Raw genomic sequence first — 22,625 nt, 5'->3', positions numbered from 1 at the left:
TGTCTTTTAAGTACAATGTCATCTTTGCATTCTTTGTGTTTTATCTGTTAAATCAAAATGTTCTCTAAAATACAGACAAGGTGCTAAAACTAGGGTGGAGGAAAAATGCTGTGTTGGCTGTTGAGTGCAATCATTGAGATAATTAAGGAGAGATTTAATCTTATCTACACTGGGCTAAAGTTCAATAACGTTTTTATCAGGAAAGCAGCCAGTGCTCACACAAACTCCACCAAGGATACTCAGACCGGATGCTACTGTCCTCCTCAACCTATATATAACTCTAAAGAGAAGATGCTTTAAACATTTGCAATGAGGACATGTTGCTTTAGTGAAGTCTCCAGCGTGGAGGACGATTGTTGAAATGTTACTCTTTTATAACTCAGCATGCCTCTCCATTACCTTTTAGATAGTTCTTTTGAAATTAGGAGACTTTTATGAATGATTTACTTTATAAAATTAATGTGGCTGGAGATTATAATAAAATGTCTAACTGGCAGACTTTCATATCTTGGCCTTGAGATGTCACTTGGAACCTATGTTCTGAAACACAATTTAGATAACAACTTTTTTTTTTGAAAACTTTGTTAAACACCAGATACACTGTTAGACATTTCAAAGGGTTTTTACAGTAACTTAATGGCAACACTGTTGCCAGTAAGTTTCTGTATTTTAGATTTACAGTATACAACTGTAAATCCGTTTACAGCATGTTACTGTAGTGTCTGAAAATGGTTAACTACTGTAAAAACCTAAGTTAACAGTTAGCTACTTTAAACCTTTTAATTTTGTCCTAAATATTTTATAATATAATTTTATTAATATTATTTTAATACTATAGACCTAAAAAAGACACAATTACAAAATATTAACAAAATAAACACTCTTTATTTAAAACATTGGAGATGCTTAAAACAAGCTTAAAAATGTGTAAAAACATTACATTTCAATCATTCAAAATATTTTATTTTAAGAAAAAAAACATTGAAAATGACAAAGCACATTAACATACATGTACAAAACTAATTTAAGTGTCTGACCTGCATATTGTTGAGAGAAAAAAAAACCCAATTGTACTAAGTACTACTGACATTAAACCAGACACAATTACAAAATATTCCATTCTTTAAAACATTAATAATGCTTAAAGCATTTAAGGAAAATGTGTGCAAATTACATTAAGCAATAAAATCAACACATTAAAAATAAATAAATCACACAAAGCACTAGAACATACATGTACAATAAAAATTTAAACTTCTGAATTGCATATTGTTGGAAAAATAAATATTTGTAACTATTAGCTGACTCAGAAAAAACACAACTTTAAAATATTACTAAATCTGGTGTCAAATGCTCAACAAGGTCTGAATTCACATGTTCAAATGCAATTCATCTTTATTTCTATTGCACTTTTACAATGTAGATCAATGATGTCAAAGCAGCTTAACATAGAAGTTCTTGTAAATTGAAGCTGCTTCAGTCCAGTTTTCAGAATTGAAGCAGTAAATGTCACTGCTGAAAGTCCAAACACTGAAGAGCAAATCCACCGATCCACCAATCGAAGCCAAGCGATCCAGTGGCGACAGTGGCATGGAAGAAACTTCACCAACTGACGAAAGTGTAGAATAAAAGCCCTTGAGTGAAACCAGGCTCAGTTGTGCACGACCAGTTCTCCTCTAGCCAAACTTGTGCAAGGCCGCAGTCTAGGCACCGGAGGCTTGAAAGTTCACCAGCGGGTGGTCAGGCTGGCCCATTGGATCAATGCGGAAACTCATTGATCACGTGTGTCTTTTAGGATTCACTCCTCCATGACCACCACAGCATCTGGTCAGGATTTGGCCCAGTCCAGGATGATGAAGAACTCTGGATAAGGACAAACAGACTAACATAAGCATAGAAGAAGCTTGTTAAAAAAATAAATCATATACTGGTTAATTATTTTGAAGCATGGCAGCTAGGTTGGGCTAGTTTTCAGCTGGTACTGAGCAACTGGCTCCTGCTCATAACCTGCTCACTACCATGTTTAAAAGATAACTAACCAGAATGTCCTGTTTATTTTTTCCCCTAACAAGGTTTTACAAAAACATTGAAGCATTTGTGATGGGTTGATTCACAGCAGGACAGATTAGACTATTTGTTTTATGTATTCCTAATAAACTAAAACTGACTGAATACTGATACAATTATTGAGAGTGTCTCACCTAATCCAAGTTCTCAGTTAGCTGGTGAAAGAAGGATAACTCACTGTTGTTCATGGTTGTCATTCTCTTCACTACTTCTCCTGCCTTCTTCTGGCTCACTCTGGTTGTTGCTGTGCATTTTGTTTCATCCTCTGGAATTATTTATACAAAAATTTTTATTATTTTATTTAATATAATAATATTTATTATTTAATATTACAAAATATTTAGGCAACATGAAATGGGGAAAAAGACATTTAATACATAGACAAATGCATGTATCCCAATATTAATTATTGTATTTTGAAATGTCTGACCCATGACAGACCTCAATCTGCTCAAAAATATTATAAACAAAGAAAAAAAAAACCCTACTAAATGGTTTAATAAAAAAGGGAAAAAGATTTTTTATTTAGCTAGCAACTAAACATGTGACACATTTTGTATTAAAAGTAACGTTACTATATTGAGAAACAAATAGATGTACAGTACTTACTGTTGTATGAGGTCCAGTTTGCACAGGCAGGCTCCCAGTATTCTATATTGAGACCATAAAAAAGCCAAAAATATAGATAAGAATACCATGCTACAATCCACAAACTCCACACAACTTTTTTTTTTATTCGTTTACCTTGGTTGCTTACTGGTCTTGCTTATTTTTTAAGCATAAGGCTGTGCTGATCAAGATGTTCCTCCGAAATGCTGTTTGTTTCTTCAGACAAAACCTGCTGCTGTGCTCGTGCCATATCTAAACAGAAAAAAATATAATGGTAACAATTATGTTAAACCAAATGTCAAGAGTTGTGATAAAAAAATAATTAGCAAACAATAAATAGCAAAAAGGTGGTTATTAGCATAATGCATAAAGGTAAAGTTGGTTTTATATTAGCAGATTCAGACTTCCCCCTTAATAATTTAATTTCATAAAAGTATTATTTGCAAACTCTAAATAGTGAAATCATTTTAGCAGCTAACGACTATCAAAGTACAACATGCTCACGGTCAAATAAACAGTGTTAATGTTGATTTCAAGGCATGCTAATTCTGATCGAATATTCAAAGTAACATGGTAAACAGTATAACGTTAGAGTCTTCTAAATGAACGAATGTGCGAATATAAAACCAACTTTACCTCTATGCATATTGTAGATTTACGTTAACGTTCTTATAGGTTACGTCGCGATGTTATTTTCTCAAGCTAACGTTATAAGTTACTCTAAACCAGAGAAAAATAAGTTCACAACATCTAATATATATAGTATAAATCAATATAAGTTAAACGTTGCACGTTAAAATGAGTTTGAGTCCAATTCAGTATAAACTTAGCTCAGTTTAGCTAACAGTTAACATTACCATTTTAAGATCGCTTCCGCTAATGTTGCCGAGCAAACAAAGGCTAATAGAGGTGCTCAAATCAATGTCGAATGTTGTCAGCACAGACAGACGCGCTTTTACCTGGATTATTTGATGGTCTTTCATTCATATTCTTCTGGGGGAAAACACTCTCTGCCGGACCGTTGTCTCGTGCTAAGTGTCCTCCAAAACTGTCTGCATACCTCTGGTTCCCTCCTAAACCAAAACCCGCTGCAACACCGGTTCCTATGTAAATAAATAAAAAGATATGACGAGAACAATGGCTAATAGTCATAAACAGTCTTATTTAAAGTAATAGTAGTGTTAATGTAATAAATTAAATAAAGGTAACATCTTAATAGATGATATATTTCTCAAATGGGCGAAATAACGCCAAGCCAGAGAAAATAATAATAGCCAACTTTATACTTTACTTTGTTCTATTCTCGTCCACAAAACATTCTGTAAAATGAAACACTGCCTCAGCTTACCAGAGTAAAGTTTGTTAAATCCAGTATGTTCTTCAGGCACACTGATAAATTGTCCTCCAGAATTGCTCCAGGGTCCTCAGGCAAAAATGTGGTGCAGAGTAGTCGAATCGCCGCAAGGTGGCGTTGAAGCAGTTGTGGAAAATACAGTATAATACACGAATTTTTACAAATACAGTACATCGCTGTATATGTTGTTCGACGTCACACTAAATTCCCATAATGCAACGGTAAATACAGTTATTTACCGTAAAATGAATTTGCAGTATTACACTGGGTGAAATACAGTAAATAACTGTGTAATTTACAGAAATGTCTAACAGTGTACTAAACACTCTTGTGTCACTGTGTGAAGACATTTTCTGGATTTTAACATTTTTCGAAAAACCTACTAGCAAACTAGTCTTAGGCTTTTTGCCTGGTCTGAACCAAAGTGGTGTAGTCAGACAATCCAGAGTTGAATATCCAAAGTTATCCAAAAACAAAGCAGACATTTCCAACCTAGGCTCATTCTGAAATTGTACCGCCATATACATTTCTGGAGAGTGCCAAATACATCCCAGGAGCTACGTTCGTTTGCAGTTTTTGTTTTCGAGAATTCACCAGAAACCGCTGTGTATGCTTTTTGAGATCTCAAATTCCTCCGAAACCAACTAGATTGGAACGCTGAGAAGGAACACCGTGCCACAAACAAACAGCAAGACAACTTTCTAACAAAGATGAAAATATGGATATGAGTGCTCAACCCAGCAAAACTCGAGCCGAACACAACATACTAGATTACAGACTATTGTCAGGACTCTGCCACTAAAACGAGAATTAACAAGTGGCAAAATTCTGACACTACAACTGTTAAAAAGATGGAAAATTCTATTTTTCTACTCTGTAGAAAATGATTCCTTAGATTTACAAAAAAGTTTCAGGTAAGTTGCAAACAAATGATATGGGCTAAATTTAAACAAACAAACTATGTTAAACATTACTAGATGAAATTTGTTTGTTTACTTACAGCCCAAATAAATTCAACCCAGGCTTATTCTGAAAACTTAGTCCTATGGACATTTCTGGAGAGCGCGGAATGCGTCTCGTATTTTTGCAGTTTTTGTTTTCGTGAATCCAAGAGAGGCCACTGTGTGCACTTTTTCAGATCTCAAATTTCTCTCACGAATGTCGTTTGCGCCCGCGCTGTTCTCGCTTAAACCCACCAGACGTCGCTGTCGACTGACTGTCTGTCTGACTGACTGAATGGCCGACTGGCTGACCGACCAATCAATTGACCCACCCTCCTCCTTCCCTAAACCCAGTTACTTTTATCGATTGACCTGCCCACCCACTTACTTCTCTTAACCCAACCAATGATTTACAAAAGCCGTCCAGAAAAAGAAAAGCCCTCGTCTAATTTTTACCACGTTTTTAGATTTTACCATATTCTCACTCTGTTATTCAATTGTTCTGTTTATTTTTTGGACTCTTTTTTTTTTCTTTTGTCTTACCTGACTTCTGGAACCGATCTTCCCCCGGACTCGTCGTCAACATGGTCTACTCCCTGATAACGACTGTTTGCTGTTATATTAATATAATTGTCATACCTATCATAATTGTGAAAAAAAATCTCTTAAATTAAACATTTTAACACAGAATTTAAGTGACTTTCTTGCTCTGATGCAATCATGCTAACTATGATTAGCCACCATGCTACTATTCTATTGCTGTATGTAATTGTTATTGTATAGGACAACATGAGGCCGAGATACCTTTATTGGGAAAATCTCACACCGGAGGGTTGAAAAACTCATTAGTGATGTCTGAAATCTCAGTCCTGAGACACATTTTAAATACTCTAACTCCACCATAACTGTACTGTATGTTAAACACCAATAACTGTCAAATTTTAACGTTAGCTTAGTCAGATGAACTGCTTGTTTAAGTCATATGTATTGGTTTTAAACACTTCTCTTATGCTCTCTATTCAGTTTCATTGTCTAAAAGAAACAAAGCAATATTTCATCTTTCCTATGAGAATATTCATGAAGTTAAGCTTCTGTGGGTCATGCTCTTTTTTTATGTTGATCTTTATGACATACACTGGGGTCATATTTTATCTAACCTTAATGTTACAAGCAGCTTTATACTGTGCATGCATGTGATTTATTCATCACATTTTTTTTCTTCAAATATCCTTCTTTCATTTGTGTGTGCGTGCGTGCGTGTGTGTAAGAATAGGTGGATATGGCTTATTCGTCATTCAGCTCACTTTCAGCATTCAGTCGAGTAGACTGCAACAGAATAGATAGACGCTCATTTCGCATTACAGGCTCGCTTAAGATCAAATAGATCGCTAGTACTTTATCTCAAATACAGCAATACAACTCCAGACTCTTATCTGCAAAGTTCTACAGCATTTCAGTGCTGAATGTGACCCTCATTATTACTCAGAGAGCGAGCGAGGGGATGGTTGTATCTGCGGATTTACTGTGCGAGCTATTCAGTGCTGAGTGAATTATATTGCCTTGTGTGGTTTCTCGCATCAGTTCAGTGTTGCTGGTAATACATATTAAACCGGACTTGGAAACGCTGGCCTGTGGACCACTCGATGTGAAGAGGTGTTTTGGGTGTTGTTGTATTGTGAGTGGAGTATATAAGCAGTGTGGCACATTGTTTAAAGTGTGAAATGCTGTTGGGAAGGAAACAATCAGAAATAAAAGATGTCTTGCCTTGTATCTGCTCTGTACCATTTAAAAGGATAGTTCAGCTAGAAATGAAAACTCTGTCATCATTCATTCACCCACCCTTTACACTGTAAAAAAAAGCAATGACAAGTGCTTTAACTTATTTTAATAAGTTAATTGGGTTTCATCATAATTTAGTCAGTTTACTTGTTGTAAGTTGTGATGACTAGTTAATAAAAGTTAATTTGATCCAACTTAGAAACTTAAGGCAGCAAGAAATTTAATATATTACATATTTGAGATGTTTTTGTTGTGTTGAATACAAAAGGAGATGTACAGTATTGAAGACTTGTATTAATTGTATTCCAAAGTAGTCATTTTACAAAAAGAGATTTACAACGCATGAACAGTCCTCACTTTAAATAAGGTCACAAAACTGCATGATGTTGTGTTAAAAAAACAAACATTTATTAACATTCAGGATAACACTTTATTTTAAGTCACATTTCACGATATTAACACACCATTAACTAACACAACTAGCTTAATAAACTACTAATCAGCTGTTTATCAATAGTTGGTAGAATAGTAGTTGGGTTTAGTTTTTGGGATGCAGAATACGAAAAAACCTTCTAACTATTAATGAACAGTTAATATCTTAATAATAAGCCAGTAGTCAATTACATGATTTGTGAGCTAAACTATAGTGTTACCACATACAGAGTAACTATTATTATATGCCTGAAAAATAAGATGTATTAAGGTTAATTTGAGCAGTTATTTACTCATTCTGATCTTAAAAAACATCAACCACTCTTAGTCGATTAGTCAGTCAGTCAGTGGACAGCAGCCTCTGGTGGATTTACGCGACAACAGTAGGCGTGAATGGCACTTGCATGAGAAATTCGAGAAAAAAGCATACACAGTGGCCTCTGGTAGATTCGCGAAAATAAAAACATGCAAAAAAAAAAAAAAAAAACTCCTGGGACATATTTGGTGCTCTCCAGAAATGTGTATGGTGGTACATTTTCAGAATGAGCCTTTATTGCAGTAAGCACATTGTGCTTATTAGTTTACATTTTTACAGCATTTTTAGCAGTTACTAATGTCTATATTAATGTGGAGTTAATGTTTAATAAATGATTCAGAGCATGCAGTTATTATAAAGGGTTTTTTTTTTCATGTGTGAAAGTGAGGTTTACTTGCACTACACTCCATTAGCTGGCCTCAGTTACACTCACTGGGGTCAAAAACTGTTACTATTTAAAGTTAGGTAAGTGTAAATCCCCGTAATCAAGTGCTGGATAACAGGTTAACAATTTTTTTTCCAATGGAGAAAAGGGTGCACAGGTTTTGCAAAGGGTCCAATACCAATGAAATAAATTTTTTTCTTTCTTTGTTTTAACCATTTATTTTAGATATCACATATAAACATTTGTATTTCTAAAACTATTGGATCCTATATTAACCATACTATAAGTTTTGGTATATTTTTACTCTACATGTTGACCTCTGTATCATTATTACCTTTCCTTCCATTACAAGTCTTCAAGCACAACTTCTATGTACTGGGAATTTCAAGTAAACCTCGAGTAAACCTGTCATAGAGCAAGAATAGAAGAGAGAAAAAAATGTGGAAGGAGGTGAATGAGGCAGAAGTGAAGTGAGAGAGGAGGTGAGAAGAGAGACCTGCATATAAAACAGCGAGGAAACAAAAAAGAAAAAAAGGATGTTCAGTCAGAATGTAGAGAGACTGGCAGGTGGGAAAGGAGAAGCAGCTTTCATGTTTAAAAGAAGGCGGCAGAAAAAGACATGGAAGTTCAAAAAATAAAGGGATGAGAGAGGACTAAAGAGAGCTCTCCGAAAGAGCCTTATCAAAGACGAGACAAAGAGAAACGGTCGGAAAAAAAGGATTGACGTGTTAAGACAAAGGACAGTTTACGTCAACATCACAGCACTGGGTTTAGATAGACTCTGCAAATCTATAACCCGTACATAAACACAGCCTGAGAAATATTTACATAGACTCTATTCAAAAACTCATCTCCTGTCTGGGTTGTGGCTTTTTTCCGATATAGATTTTAGATGTAATTTTCTTCAAATGAAAATTTAAAAAAAAATTAACTTTTTAAATCCAGCACTTGTACTGCAGCAGTCTTGATCGACAAAAAATCTATTGTTAAGTGAAGTCAGTGTTATTTAAATAGCACTTTTCACAGTGCACACTGTTTCAGAGTAGCTTTACAGAAAATGATGTTAATGTTGGTCTTAATGCAGCAAGTTCATGCCTTATAATCATGTTTAGCAGATTAAAATTGAGCAATGCAAGTATATAGGTTTTGCAATTTTGCAATGAATCATGCTAGCAAAACTAAAATCACAGAACTCAATTATTATTCAATGAAAACTGTTTAAAATGGAGAACAAAAAAAATATGCGAATTGATTAAAACTTTGACCGCATTAAAAAGTGAAAATGGAAAATTAAGATTAAAAAACATTTCAAGCTACATTAAACAATTATTTTTCAAAGTTATCTTAATTTTAATTTTAATAATTAATTTTCTTTTACTAAGTATTTTAACATAAAATAAAATTTAAATTATTATTTTATTATATTTAAATAAATCTGAATATATATCTGTATTTAAAATAGACAATCAACACTTATAAGGCAGTGTTTTTCAATGTTTAAACCTAGTTATATTGTTTCTATTCTAAACAATTAATAATAAATTATTAATTTTCCAGTCTAATGCTTTAAGCATAAATTATCTGAAAGGAAAACCAAAAAAAATCTATTATAATTTAATTAAAACAATTTAGACATTAAATACATAAATAAATAAATAAATAAATAAATAAATAAATAAATAAATAAATAAATAAATAAATATAACAAAATGAAAACATTTAACTGACATAAAAATGGAAACTGAAAAATTAGGATGAAAAACAATTCAAGCTACATAAACTGTTGTTGATCTTTCATCACAGTTCTCTTCTCATGAGTTTTAAAAATATATATATATATATATATATATATATATATATATATATATATATATATATATATATATATATATAATTTTAAATACATTTTAATAACTATATGAACATGAAATTTAATTTAAACTTTTTTCACAGTTATCTTTAATTTATTATATCTGAAATGTTTCTAAAATACACTTATATGGCAGTATTTTTGTCATTGTTTAAACAAAATTATATTGTTTTTACTCTAAATAATTAATATAAATGTAAGAATTTTCAAGTTCAATGTTTAAAGAATAAACGTTCTAAAACTAAAATCACAAAACTCAATTATAATTTAATTAAAACGATTTAGACATTAAAAAATAAATAAATAAATAAAAACAAAAATAGATAAATGATTAAAACTTTGGCTGACATAAAACTTGAAACTGAAAATTAAGATGAAAAACATTTCAAGCTATATTTTTTATTTTTTTAATATATAATATCGAATTGCTTTTATTAATTAAATGATCATGACATGAAAAAAGTAAAACATTTCAAGCTATATAAATAACTCTTTCACACTCTAATTTTTCATTTTTATACTTTATCATTTCTAATAGCTTTTACTAGTTCGATTAGCATAAAATGAAATATTTGATGAAATGTTTGCATTATTTTTTTGTTTTGGCTTTATATTATTATTTTATTGTATCTGAAATGTGTTTATAGATAATCAACAACAAAGCAGTTGTTTTACATTGTTTAAACCTAGTTATATTGTTTCTTCTCCAAATAATTAATAAAAATTTAATAATTTTCCAGTCCAATGCTTGAAGAATAAATTGCCTAAATCTAAACTCAATTATAGTTTAATTAAAACAATTTAGATATTTAAAATAATAATAATAATAAAACCAAAAATAGGCAAATGACAAACTTTGACTGACATAAAATGGAAACTGAAAATTAAGATAAAAACATTTCAAGCTACATAAACTCTTTTTAATCTTTCCTCACAGTTTTTGATTTTTTTTTTTACGATATCATATAATTTCTAAGAGTTTTTTCAATTATATGACCATAAAGTTAAATTGTATTTGCTGTAATGTTCGATGTATCTTAATTGAGCTTTTTTTCATATTATTATTTTATTACATATAAAATATAATTAAAATAGATAATGAACCAACCCAGGCTCATTATTGATATTTACCCCTGTATACAATTTTAGAGAGTGTGAAATACCTCCCAGGAGGTAAGTTTTTTTTTGCAGTTTTTGTTTTTGTAAATACACCAGAATCCACTGTGTACGCTTTTTTCAGATCTCAAATTTCACTCACAAGTGCCATTCACGCCTGCTGTTCCCGTGTAAATCCACCAGAGTCTGCTGTTGACTGAGTGACTGACCGACCGATAACCCCACCCACCCCCTTCCCTAAACCCAACTGTTTCAAAAGCACAGATTAACCCTCCTACCACCTTCCCTAAACCCAACAAATGTTTTCAAAAGCAATCCAGAAAATGAAAAGCTCTCACGGCTGCTTGATTTTTTTACCACGTTTTCACATCTTACCAATTCTCATTGTATTAGATTTTAGCAAATATGAACAAAAGATGTTGAAAACACCTCAACCTTTCACAGAGAAACAGCCACCCACGGCATTGAGTCCACCTTCAGAACTGCCCAATACTGAGAATGAAGCTTGGCTGCTCCCTAATGGTAATGCATTTCCTGAGTCAGAGAATTTCCCTGAGTACTGCTGCTATTTGGGGTTAGTCACGGCATTCTGTTCTCTGAGACGTGCATTTCTAAAGGCCCCATCTGTACTTGTTAATGTTATTTTATTATTATTATTTTATTTTCCCTTTTGTTTTACCTGCTTTCTGGAATCGTTCTTTGCTACCTGAACCCCGTCATCGTGGTCAACTTCGCTCTGCATTTTAAGTCTGTCGCTGTACGCAGCAAGCCACTGGTAACAGCAGAAAAGCCATTCACATGGAGATAAGCAGTCAGCTGGCAGTGCAAAAAAAATCAGAAGCTATCGGTGGCACATCACACCGCCATGTAGCATTTGTTTAAAGACTAAATGCAGCCATACGTAGCTCTGGCTACATTATTGATGCTCTCCAGAAATATATATGGGGGTACATTTTTACAATGAGCCTGTGTTTCATCCAACGCTCATGAGGCAATTTTTTTTAAATCTTGGCAAGGCATAATGGTAATTGAAATTGATTCATATAAACAATAATAAAATAAACAAGAAAATAAAAATGATTACAAGAATTATAAATGATTAAAACATAAAAACAGAATAAAATGTGTTAAAACAGGTTATTAAAAAATTAAAAAGAAAAGAAAGACTTAATAATGTGATCTGTTGGATGTAGCACAGTGCTCATTCAGTAAAGGCACAGCTAAACAGATGTGTTTTAGTCTTGATTTGAATGTGGCTAATGTTGGTGAACATCTGATCATTTCTGGAAGCTGATTCCAGCAGCCGGGAGTGCAGTAGCTGAAAGCAGATTCACCCTGCTTTGACTTTTAATGTAATTTTTTATTGACCTGTTCAGTGAGCATATTTGTAATGTATTAAGGTCCTAGGCCATTTAGTGATTCATAGACACGTAGTAATACTTTAAAATCTATTCTAAATGAACCTTTGAGCCTGTGTAAAGACCTGAGGACAGGTGTGATGTGTTCTGATTTCCTGGTTCTTGTCAGAATCCCGGTTGCAGCATTCTGGATGAGCTGTAATTGTCTGACTGTCTTTTTGGGAAGGCCGGTGAGGAGGCTATTACAGTAATCCACCCTGCTGCTGATAAAAGCATGAACACATTTCTCAAGTCCTCACTGGAAACAAAGCATCTAATTCTTGCAATGCTTTTGAGATGGTAGTATGCTGAATGATTTACTGCTTTGACATGACTATTGAAATTCAGATCTGAAATTCAATCTAGTTATATGGTTCGATCCTCGGGTCAGTTGGCGTTTCTGTGTGGAGTTTGCATATTCTCCCTGCGTTCGTGTGGGTTTCCTCCGGGTGCTCCGGTTTCCCCCTCAGTCCAAAGACATGTGGTACAGGTGAATTGGGTAGGCTAAATTGTCTGTAGTGTATGTGTGTTTGTGTGTCTGTGTTTGTGTGTGTATGTGTGTGTGTGTGTGTGTGTGTGTGTGAGTGTGTGTGTGTGTGTGTGTGTGAGTGTGTGTATGTTTCCCAGAGATGGGTTGCGGCTGGAAGGGCATCCGCTGCGTAAAAACTTGCTGGATAAGTTGGCGGTTCATTCCGCTGTGGCGACCCCGGATTAATATAGGGACTAAGCCGACAAGAAAATGAATGAATGAATGAATGAATGAATCCTTACTTCTACAGCATGTCACCAGTTCTCTTATTTGTTGTTATAGCAACAGTGGCTCAACCAATGGCATGAGTTTGAAACACAGAATGTTTTATGTTGTCCGGGGGAAAATCTCTTTAAAAACAATAATTAGTTTAGCAGTTCTGATAGCCCGAACTCAGATTTTTTACTGAAATTAAATACTTCAATAGCTTGGAAGCATGCAGGAGCCTCCAAGGAATCTAGTTTTCCTCTGGGTGTCTTTTCTGGGTATTTCCGAAAAAGTGATAGAGTGAACAGTGATGAAGTGGAGGTCATAAAAAAACAGCCTAACTCATTGTTGCTCAGGAATAAAAACACGCTTCTATTTCAGACGTGCGAGAAAATGGACGCCCCTACTTTTTTTTTTTCTACTTCTTTCGTTCCATTTGCCAAAGTTAGCAGCAGACACGGGTTAAGAAAGCCAAACGCTGCTGTGAGAGATTCAGGAAGATCAGTCATTGTTTTGGGTCACTGTGATTTATGAGTGTCTGAGTATCAAAACAGCGGCGCTCTCACACAGAAAAAAAACGGCCTATTAAAAACGCTCCTCAGAACCATCATTTGCACTTTTTGTTTTTTTTCATCTTTCCTTCTCCTCATCTCTACATTTGATTCTGGTCTTCCGTCACACCCTCGGCCTTATTAAACCTGTGATTAACATCTTAAGCTGTTGTTGTTGTTGTTTTTTTTTCTTGGATTAACAAGAATGCAGAGGCGAAGATTGCAATTTCTGTTAGCGATGATGTGTTTTTTTGACAGTTCGAGAAAGAACGTCGTTGTTTGTCTTTGGTGCTTTTTTATGTCGTCGTGGTGTTGCGTTTTGGGCTTAATGAATGCGAGGTTGTTTGTTGAGATGTGATCTCATGAGAAGCTCTCTGTGGAGGGCGATAACAGCAGTGCTGAAACACGGATTAGACTCTGAAGCGTAATCACGTCTAGGATCTGCTCTCGATTTGAGTGGCGGCTTGACTGGCAATGTAAGGGGTGGGGGTTTCCGAACACGCTGAAGGCACAATGTGTTATGGGTAATGAGAACATGCTGTTGGGGTGTTGATGTGCGGCTGGCTTTTTAATCTTTTTTATTTTTGTAAATAATGCACTTGTGAGAGTCATGTGAGGGTGACTGAATTCAGTCTTTTAGAGAGGTTGTTTATAAAAATGAGGACAGTTTGAACTTAAACTCGAAAATAAGGAGCTAAATGTGTAATACGGTTATAGCAGAGCATAAAGGAAGAGTTTTTCCTGCTGGAAAAGTTACACAAGTAGACGATGAAAGAGATATTTGTAAAAAGATGGAACGAAGTGAGGAGCTGAAGGTAAAGTTGGATGCATTTCAGCACATCAATCTAGACAAGAGACTCGGTCACATATAGAGCAAGCAGAGGTGATTGAGCCACAGACAAACCGAACAGCTTCTGAGACTGAGAGTTAATCTGTTTTCTTTTCAGTCTAAATGAAAGCATAGATTTTTGCTCTTTTTTTAATTGCAAAGAATTACTTTTCCAATATAGGTTCATTCTGAAAATGTAGCCCTATATACAGTTCTGGAGATCGCAAATTATGTAGCCAAAGGTACGAATGGCTGCATTTCATCTTTAAAACTAATGATACGGGGCGGTCAACTCGTCAACTATGACGCTGTTCCGTTTCACGCTTAGCTGACCACTTACCTCTGTATGGACGATGGCTTTCCCGCTGCTACCAGTTTGTCCAATTGCTCGCCATGTACGTTGGCAGTCTTGAGATGCAGAGAGGAGTTGACCGCATTGACTGGGTTCGAGTTTGTTGAAGAATGGTTGCAGAAAGCGGGTAAGACAAAAACAAAAGCCAAAAAAAATTAAATAAACAAGTAAATAACAGAGTGGGAATGTGGTAAGAATCAGGCGAGGATTTTTCTTTTACTAAAATGCTTTTGAAAATTGTCGGTTGGGTTCAGAGAAGTGGGTGGGCGGGTCAATCTGTGATTTTAAAAACACTATTGGTTTGGTTTGGGGATGAGGGAGAGTGGGTTAGTCGATTGGTCAGTCAGTTATTCAGTCTGTCGACAGAGGCCTCTGGTGGATTTACCTGAAAAGAGCAGGTGCGAATGTCACTCGCAAGGGAAATTTGATAATTGAAGAAGTCTACACAGCAACCTCTGCAAAAATATAGCTCTTGGGAAGTATTTAGTGCTCTCCGGAAATGTATATAGGGCTATGTTTTCATAATGAGCCTGGTTTGTATTTTATTTAGATCGCGCCATTTGGCAGTTTGATGCTTAACAAGTTTAATGGTTTAAAACATTGTTTTGGTCACACTTTTTTATATTAAATGACCTTAACAGTTATGTACTTACACCAAAATATAAATACAATGTACTTTATGTGTTTATAATGTATTGCAGAACACTTCTGGTGCTCTTGAGGTGGGATACGGGTAGGGTTAGATACAGGTTTGATTGTATGAGGAGGTTCAAGGGTGGTTTAAGGTGTAAGTGATGGGCAACAGTGTAATTAAAATGTAATTACAGATTACAAGCAGATATATAATCAAATCACATTTGAAGAAGTATATAAGTACATACGTTAAGGCCACTTAATATGTAGTGGGACTTGTTCAACTCAGCCTCATTATTGATATGTACACCTTTATACATTTCTGTAGAGCACAAAACACATCCCAGGGGGTATGTACTTTTGAAGTTTTTGTTCCTGCGAATCCACCAGAGGTCGCCGTGTACGCTTTTTGAGATCTCAAATTTCTCTCGTGAGAGCCATTCATGCCTGCTGTACTTGTGTTAATCCACCAAAAGCCACTGTCGACTGACTGCCTAACTGACTGACCAACTGATTCCTCCACCCACCCCCTTCCCCAGACCTAACCGACAGTGTTTTATAATAAATACAGAAAAAGAAAAGCTCTCGTGGCTGCCTGATTCTTACCACGTTTTTAGATTTTACCATGTTCTTACCCTGTTATTTACTTATTTATTTTTATTGCCTTTTGTTTTTGTTTTACCTGCTTTCTGGAACTGTTCTTTAACAAGTTTTCAAGTCCACCGATGTACGCTGCGAGCCGCTGGGCAAACTGGTAGCAGCGGGAAAGCTGTCCACATGAAGGTAAGCAGTCAGATGAAATGCAGCTATAAGTAGCTCTGGCTACATAATTCACGTTCTCCATAAATCTAAACATGGGTACATTTTCACAATGAGCGTGTGTTGGACTTTTTGTTGATTGTATTTGTGGAACAGTGGAAAAAACTAGGGGATAACGAGTAACAAAATAAACTAACAAAGCAAATAAATAGCACAAATAAATATGACAGAACAAAGATATAACAAATGTTATATCTTTGTAAACAAATGTAAATAAGGCCCCATGATCTATGTTGCTTACATTAGTATGAAATATTATTAATATTACAAAAGTTATTATTAGGATCACTGTGTTACATCTTTTGTTTGATTGAAATTTATAGTCGTTTTAAGAGCTAATGCACGGATCCAATATGCTTATACGCATTTCCTTACTTAACTAATTGACCTTGTATTTACCTGTGTATTGTATTTGTTAGTCCAATATGAAGTAAAGACAACTTTATTTAGTTTTCTCTCTTAGACGCCACTTGCTGTGTGTGCGGAGGGTGGGGGTGAGAAGGTGAGTCACCAACTGGTGAGTAACACTGCTACATATACTTGTCAATTATTTATCATATTACTGTATATAGAATGATAGCCATATGTAGTTGAACTGTATTACTTTCAGCATAATTACATTTTATGGGCAAGGTGGGTATGAGCATCATGCATAACATCTGGTCTATGTTAGAAAAATAAAGAGCTATGCTGGCTTTGAGCCATGTTAGATTGAGTGTATATATTTTTAAATGGCTAAAACATATAACCACATCTGTTTCACTTGTATTTTATATTAGTCATAGGCTATTTAGATGAATTGTGAATAATTCACACATAAGCACTCAAGAAGATTTGATGAAGTGCATTGATTCATAATCCAGTAACCACTGGCAACAGAAACATGATGTTTAAGGTTAAAGTGTACAGATAGTTTTTTCAACATCAGTGAAGAAGAAAGAAACTAAATTTCAGTGGATACTCAATAAAAGCTATTTTAAAAAAAGTCAGTGGCATTTGATGTAGTACATTAAAGCAGAGGGCAAAGACCTTTCCAGAGCTTTTCCAGCTGCAGCTACTCTTTATCACAGATTGCAAAGCCAAATTAAAATATGGTTTTTGGTTTGTTTGTTGTTGTTGTTTTACTACTGCACCTGCAGGGCAGTTTGTATCGATATTTCTTGAACATTCAGACTAGGGTGTGTTCTAAACTCCTTTTCTGAAGTATCAAACTTCTGCAATACTGTAAATTGAGTATGATCATTCCCTTGACACTGATAGTAAGTTTTTTTTGAGATCTAAATGACTGCATTATATTTGCATTCTGAATTCAAATTGGTCTTCCTTCTCGCATCATTTTGCATAATGAATTGTGATTGATCTCTTCTTTCTTGCATCTGTTTAGCCATCTGTAGCTGTCTTAAACTGTAGTGACACTAATACAAAACTGACAGAAAAAAACCAAGCGCAGGTTCTGTGAAGCAACAAAGCAGCTCTGATGCAGCACTTGAAGTAAAATAATGTAAAAAAAACAATTCTATTTTTCAATTTCAATAGTATTTATAAATATACTGTATATCTGATCTTTAATTTGTATTTTCTATTGGAATCAAATCAGGTGATTGGCTGGGCCATTCTTCAGCTTGGCTTTTCTTACTCTGACAGCATTTAAGAGTTTCCTTGGCATTGTTTTGGATCATTGTCTTGCTGAAATGTCCACCCTGGTTGTATATTTATCATCCTGATGATGTCGATGTTGGACTGAAGCAGCTAATACTACAGCTAAGAGATTTCAGCTGCTGTCTGGGCCTTCACCACCTCTACACATTCCTTTCTTCATGTGTTCAATACTTTTTCCCTGCACAATTGTTTTTTTATTACACATAACGTTTTGTTTGCATATATGGATTTCTTTAGTTGTTACCAGAATCTGGGGGAAAATTCAAGTAAACAGTACCTTTAGAAATATGTTTTCTGAGAAAAATGGGGACATGTACTTATTTTCCCTGCAGTATATATGTTCAGTACAACATAACAGTAGGTTTTATTTATTTATTTATTTATTTATTTAATTAATTAATTATATTTATTTATTATTTATTCATTATTTGCTAAAACTATGGTTACTGGCATTAGCATCATATATTGAGATCTATAAAAAAAAATTAATGATCAATCCGTACAAGAAATTGAGCATTGCTTTCTTTAATCTACAGCCACAACTATCAATATGACTTCTGACAATTATGTCAGTCTTTAATGTTCAATTGAAAAAAAGAGTTACATTCGTTCGTTTATTAGTTCCTTCAATTCCTTCAATTACTCATTCCTTCAATTACAGTAAATCTTAGAGAAAATCTAAAAAAATGTGTAATTGGATTACAAGTAATCTGAAATCATGAACAATTTAGCCAAAATATTTAATAAGTTACTACAGATATGTATGATTATATTCCAGTTTTCGTGTGACAAACCGGCGTGACAAAAATCTGTTCACTAACTGCTAGGCCATGACTTTGACAGTTTATTAATTTTTGAGGCAGTGCATGATGAAATATCTGCTAGCTGTAAACTCACAGGCATCAGGTTGTCAGCTCCTAAAATTTAATTAGGCAGAACGTTTTCCAGAGTCCTGAAAAGCAAGTGACCCTGCAAAGAAATTCACTCAATTTATATCTATTTTGTAACATTTTTTATTGGAAAAAAAACTGAAAGAGTTTTCAGAGGTGGTTTTCAAGAGTCATAATATTCTCGAAAAAGTTTTTAATTCATTTATTTTTTATCAGAATGAAGGTTGTTGATGTGGATGAAGGTTGTTTGGAGGTATGTAGATGGTTAAAGTCAAAATTATTTGCCCTCCTATGGATTTATTTTTTCGTTTACAAATATTTTCCAAATTATGTTTTACAGAGCAAGAAATGTTTTATCGTATTTCCTATGTTTTTTTTTTTTTCTGGAGAAAGTCTTACTTGTTTTATTTTGGCTTGAATAAAAGCAGCTTTTAATTTTTTTTAATTTTAGGGTCAACATTTTTAGCCCCCTTAACCAATATTGGTTTTCAATATATATATGAACAGTTATACATATTATTGTCTTAATGAACAGTTGTAAATATATGCAATATAATCCATATTTCTAAATATTACCCTTTACTATAAATTATGATATAATGTGTAACACCAGCCTGATCTCACGAGAAAACGTATTTTAAATTTTGCCAGTTTAGTGGCTAATTCGTACGAATGGTACGATTTTTAAAAAGAGGCATGGCACCTAACCCCACCCCTAACCCCAACTGTCATTGGGGGATAAGCAAATCGTACTAAATTGTACAAATTAGATTGTACGAATTCATACGAAATAGCCACTAAATGAAAAAGTTACGAATTGCCATGAGATTACGTTGGTAACTCCTGGTTTTATTGGATTTTTTGTTTTTGCTGTTGAATACTATAATTTGTTTCTGTTTAGTACAGCATAGTATTTGCAATAAATAAATGAACAATTATGCCTCATAACTGAACAATTATGCCTCATATGTTTCATTGACAGTTTTATTGATTGCTAAGAGTAAAATATGATTTAGGATTTAAGTTGCTTTAATTTAAAAATGAAAATTGCAAAAATAGCTTAGATGTAGCTACATTTTGCCAAGTACTGTAGTACTGTAGCTCTTAGCTTAGTTTGCTACATTTCCCAGAGGGTATAGCTTTTAGTGTAGTTAAGCTACATTTTGAGTTGAGTAGCTAAAAGCTTAGCTCACTACAATTTTCAAGTTGAGTAACTTGCCCAACACTGACAGGAATTTAAAAGACCGAAGTGGCAGAATCCTGACAAGTTACACCTTTAAATGTCCCTTTAAGCTAGAATCTGGAAAAATATCTTGTAAAATATTATTAACTGCCATCATGGCAAAGATCAAACAAATCAGTTATTAGAAATTAGTTATTAAAACTAGCCTATTATCTTTAGAAATGTGTTGAAAATAATTTCTTTATGATAAACAAAAAGTGGGGGGAAAATGTGAAGGAGGTGTAATAATTATGACTTCAACAGTATAAATAATTTAATTAAAAGTTCTTTTTATAACCAATTTACACACTTTCAACAGTATGTTGAATTTATATTTACCCTTTTTACTTCCACCAAGACTTTTTTTTTTTAAATCTTTTCCCTTGTGGTACATAGTAACTGCTTTGTGGGTAGATCATATACTAACAGTTTGGAAGCGGCGCGTGCAAACTTGTGCACTCACTATCATAGTGTCTCTGTCTCCTAGCAACGGGATTTCAGGGCCAAATTCGCATTCCTCTTATTGGTTATGCCTGCCGTTAATTGGCCATTAATGTATCTGGTATTCTTTGTGCTGGAGTGTGTGTGTGTGTGTGTGTGTGTGTGTGTGTATGTGTGTGTGTTCAAAATAATTATAAGGGAAGCTGTGTATGAACAAACATGTCTCTCTTTTTTTTCTGCTGTAGAGAAGGACTTCATTGTTCTTGAGGGTTATTGTTTCATAAGCGTGAAACATGTTTAATGAAATTGAAAAACGAATTAAACGCTCATGAAATTGTGATCTTTTTCAGCTGTAGACAACTCATTTTTAACAGCCAGCACATATAATTAGTCATGTTAAATTGGAAAATTAGTTTAGAGTCAATAATGAAGGTAATTAAAGAAATTACATGATTTATGGGGGGTTCTACCAAAAATATACATTTTCACTTATAAAAAATGAGACAGGGGCTGTCTTAACCTTGTCATCCTCAAAGAAATCTTACAAAAACAAGCGTGAAATAATACAAATTCAGTGATAGAGCACATCCTTGATCACTGTCAGCTTCTTCTCCGTCAAATGATGTCACTTTCCGAGTCATAGCCTTAAACATGTCATTCATTCATTCATTTTCTTTTCAGCTTAGTCCCTTTATTAATCTGGGGTCGCCACAGTGGAATGAACCGCCAACATATCCTACATGTTTTATGCAGTGGATGCCATTTCAGCAGCAACCCATCACTGGGAAACATCCATACACCCTCATTCACTCACATACACTACAGACAGTTTAGCTCACCCAATTCATACCACATGTTTTTGGACTTATGGGGGAAACCGGAGCACCTGGAGGAAACCGATGCGAACACTGGGAGAACATGCATGCATTTTATGTTAAATTTAAGGCAAACGGGACTGACAGAAACATGGGGACAATTTATAATTTCATGTTTTTAATCAATTGATGTGAATGATAACAACTTAAACTTGCTATTTATGAAGTTCTTTTTCGCCGAAATAACAGTTTTAGCACAACAAAACTATTAAAGCTGTAGGTTCAATTTAGCAAGGACAAAGACAGAGTTTGTACATTTGTGAAATGTTTTTAATTAAAAAAAATAATAATCTGAGAACCAAATGAATGACGTATTCCTTTACAGAACCACTTAAGGAATTTTGGGATGAAATACTTTTTATTTACTGTATTTTTTTTATTTATTTCACTGACAGATAATGTACGTTTCTGGTAGAATGTCCTTTACGATAGTAACTGAAATCCAAGTGAAGTGCACTAAAAATCTTTGACATCTACACTAAAAACAGAATAACATTGAAATTAGCTGGTTTAGTTAAAAGTTGTTGTTTTAAAGTGGATTAAAATGTAGATCACTGGATTAAAAAAATGAAAAACAAGGTTGAAAAAATGTAGAACAAATGTGGGTTGAAAAATGATAATAAACAGACGCATTTTTCATTGTGATGAACAAATATGTATTGTGATTTAGCTGCATGTATTACATTCTTGAAATATGCTTTCTTTATTTAATAAAAATTCTTGATTTTTTTTATTATACTGAATATGAAAATTAAGCCTTTATTTTGTTAAAGATTGTGCTATATGTAACCTTGAACAAGCTGTTTTATTCTGTCTGTATATAGTAGTATTGTCCAAGCTGTTATGATGAGTCACATGTCAAGCTGAATAAGGACGTCAGTCTACCAAAGTTTTTATTTACTTAGGTTAAAACATCAAAAGCTAAAATCTTGACAACATTTCTGTTGATTTACCATACGGCTTAAATAACAAGAACGTTGTGTATTTAGCATGTTACATATTTGTCTCACCCCTCCTGCACTGTGATTATGGCTGGCTAAAAAGTGATGGTTTTGAGTGCTGCATTTTTTTTTTCAATATTTATATAGTTATTACGAAATGAGAAACAGGCATTCAATACCTTATCACATTCTAGGCATGTTAAATAGTGGCTAATGTGTTTTCTGGTAATTCAGTAGTATTTTAAAGTCCCTTTAGACACTGTTGTTAACTCTAGAGAGACAAATACACAAACCTAAAACAAGCACAATACCATTAGATTATTTATTATCATAACTTTTATCTATTATCAATTATGTATCATCAATTGATGTTGCAACACATTGGATTGAAACTGCTTATTGAGTTTGAAG

General features: G+C 34.0%; 1 long non-coding RNA gene across 1 annotated transcript; it reads right to left on the bottom strand.

The window, feature by feature from the left end:
• Positions 1-2,196: 2,196 nt before the first annotated feature.
• Positions 2,197-3,688, bottom strand: LOC147846702 (uncharacterized). Its single transcript, XR_015476355.1, has 4 exons — positions 3,636-3,688; positions 2,812-2,928; positions 2,677-2,718; positions 2,197-2,332 (listed from the first exon to the last, which is right to left on the bottom strand). It is a non-coding gene; the product is annotated as an uncharacterized LOC147846702 (long non-coding RNA).
• Between the last annotated feature and the right edge of the window lie 18,937 nt (positions 3,689-22,625).

Source organism: Danio rerio, chromosome 1, assembly GCF_052040795.2.
Source record: "Danio rerio strain M-AB ecotype USA chromosome 1, GRCz13ab, whole genome shotgun sequence".
Classification (NCBI taxonomy): Eukaryota; Metazoa; Chordata; class Actinopteri; order Cypriniformes; family Danionidae; genus Danio; species Danio rerio.
This window is presented reverse-complemented; position numbering and strand designations above follow the sequence as displayed.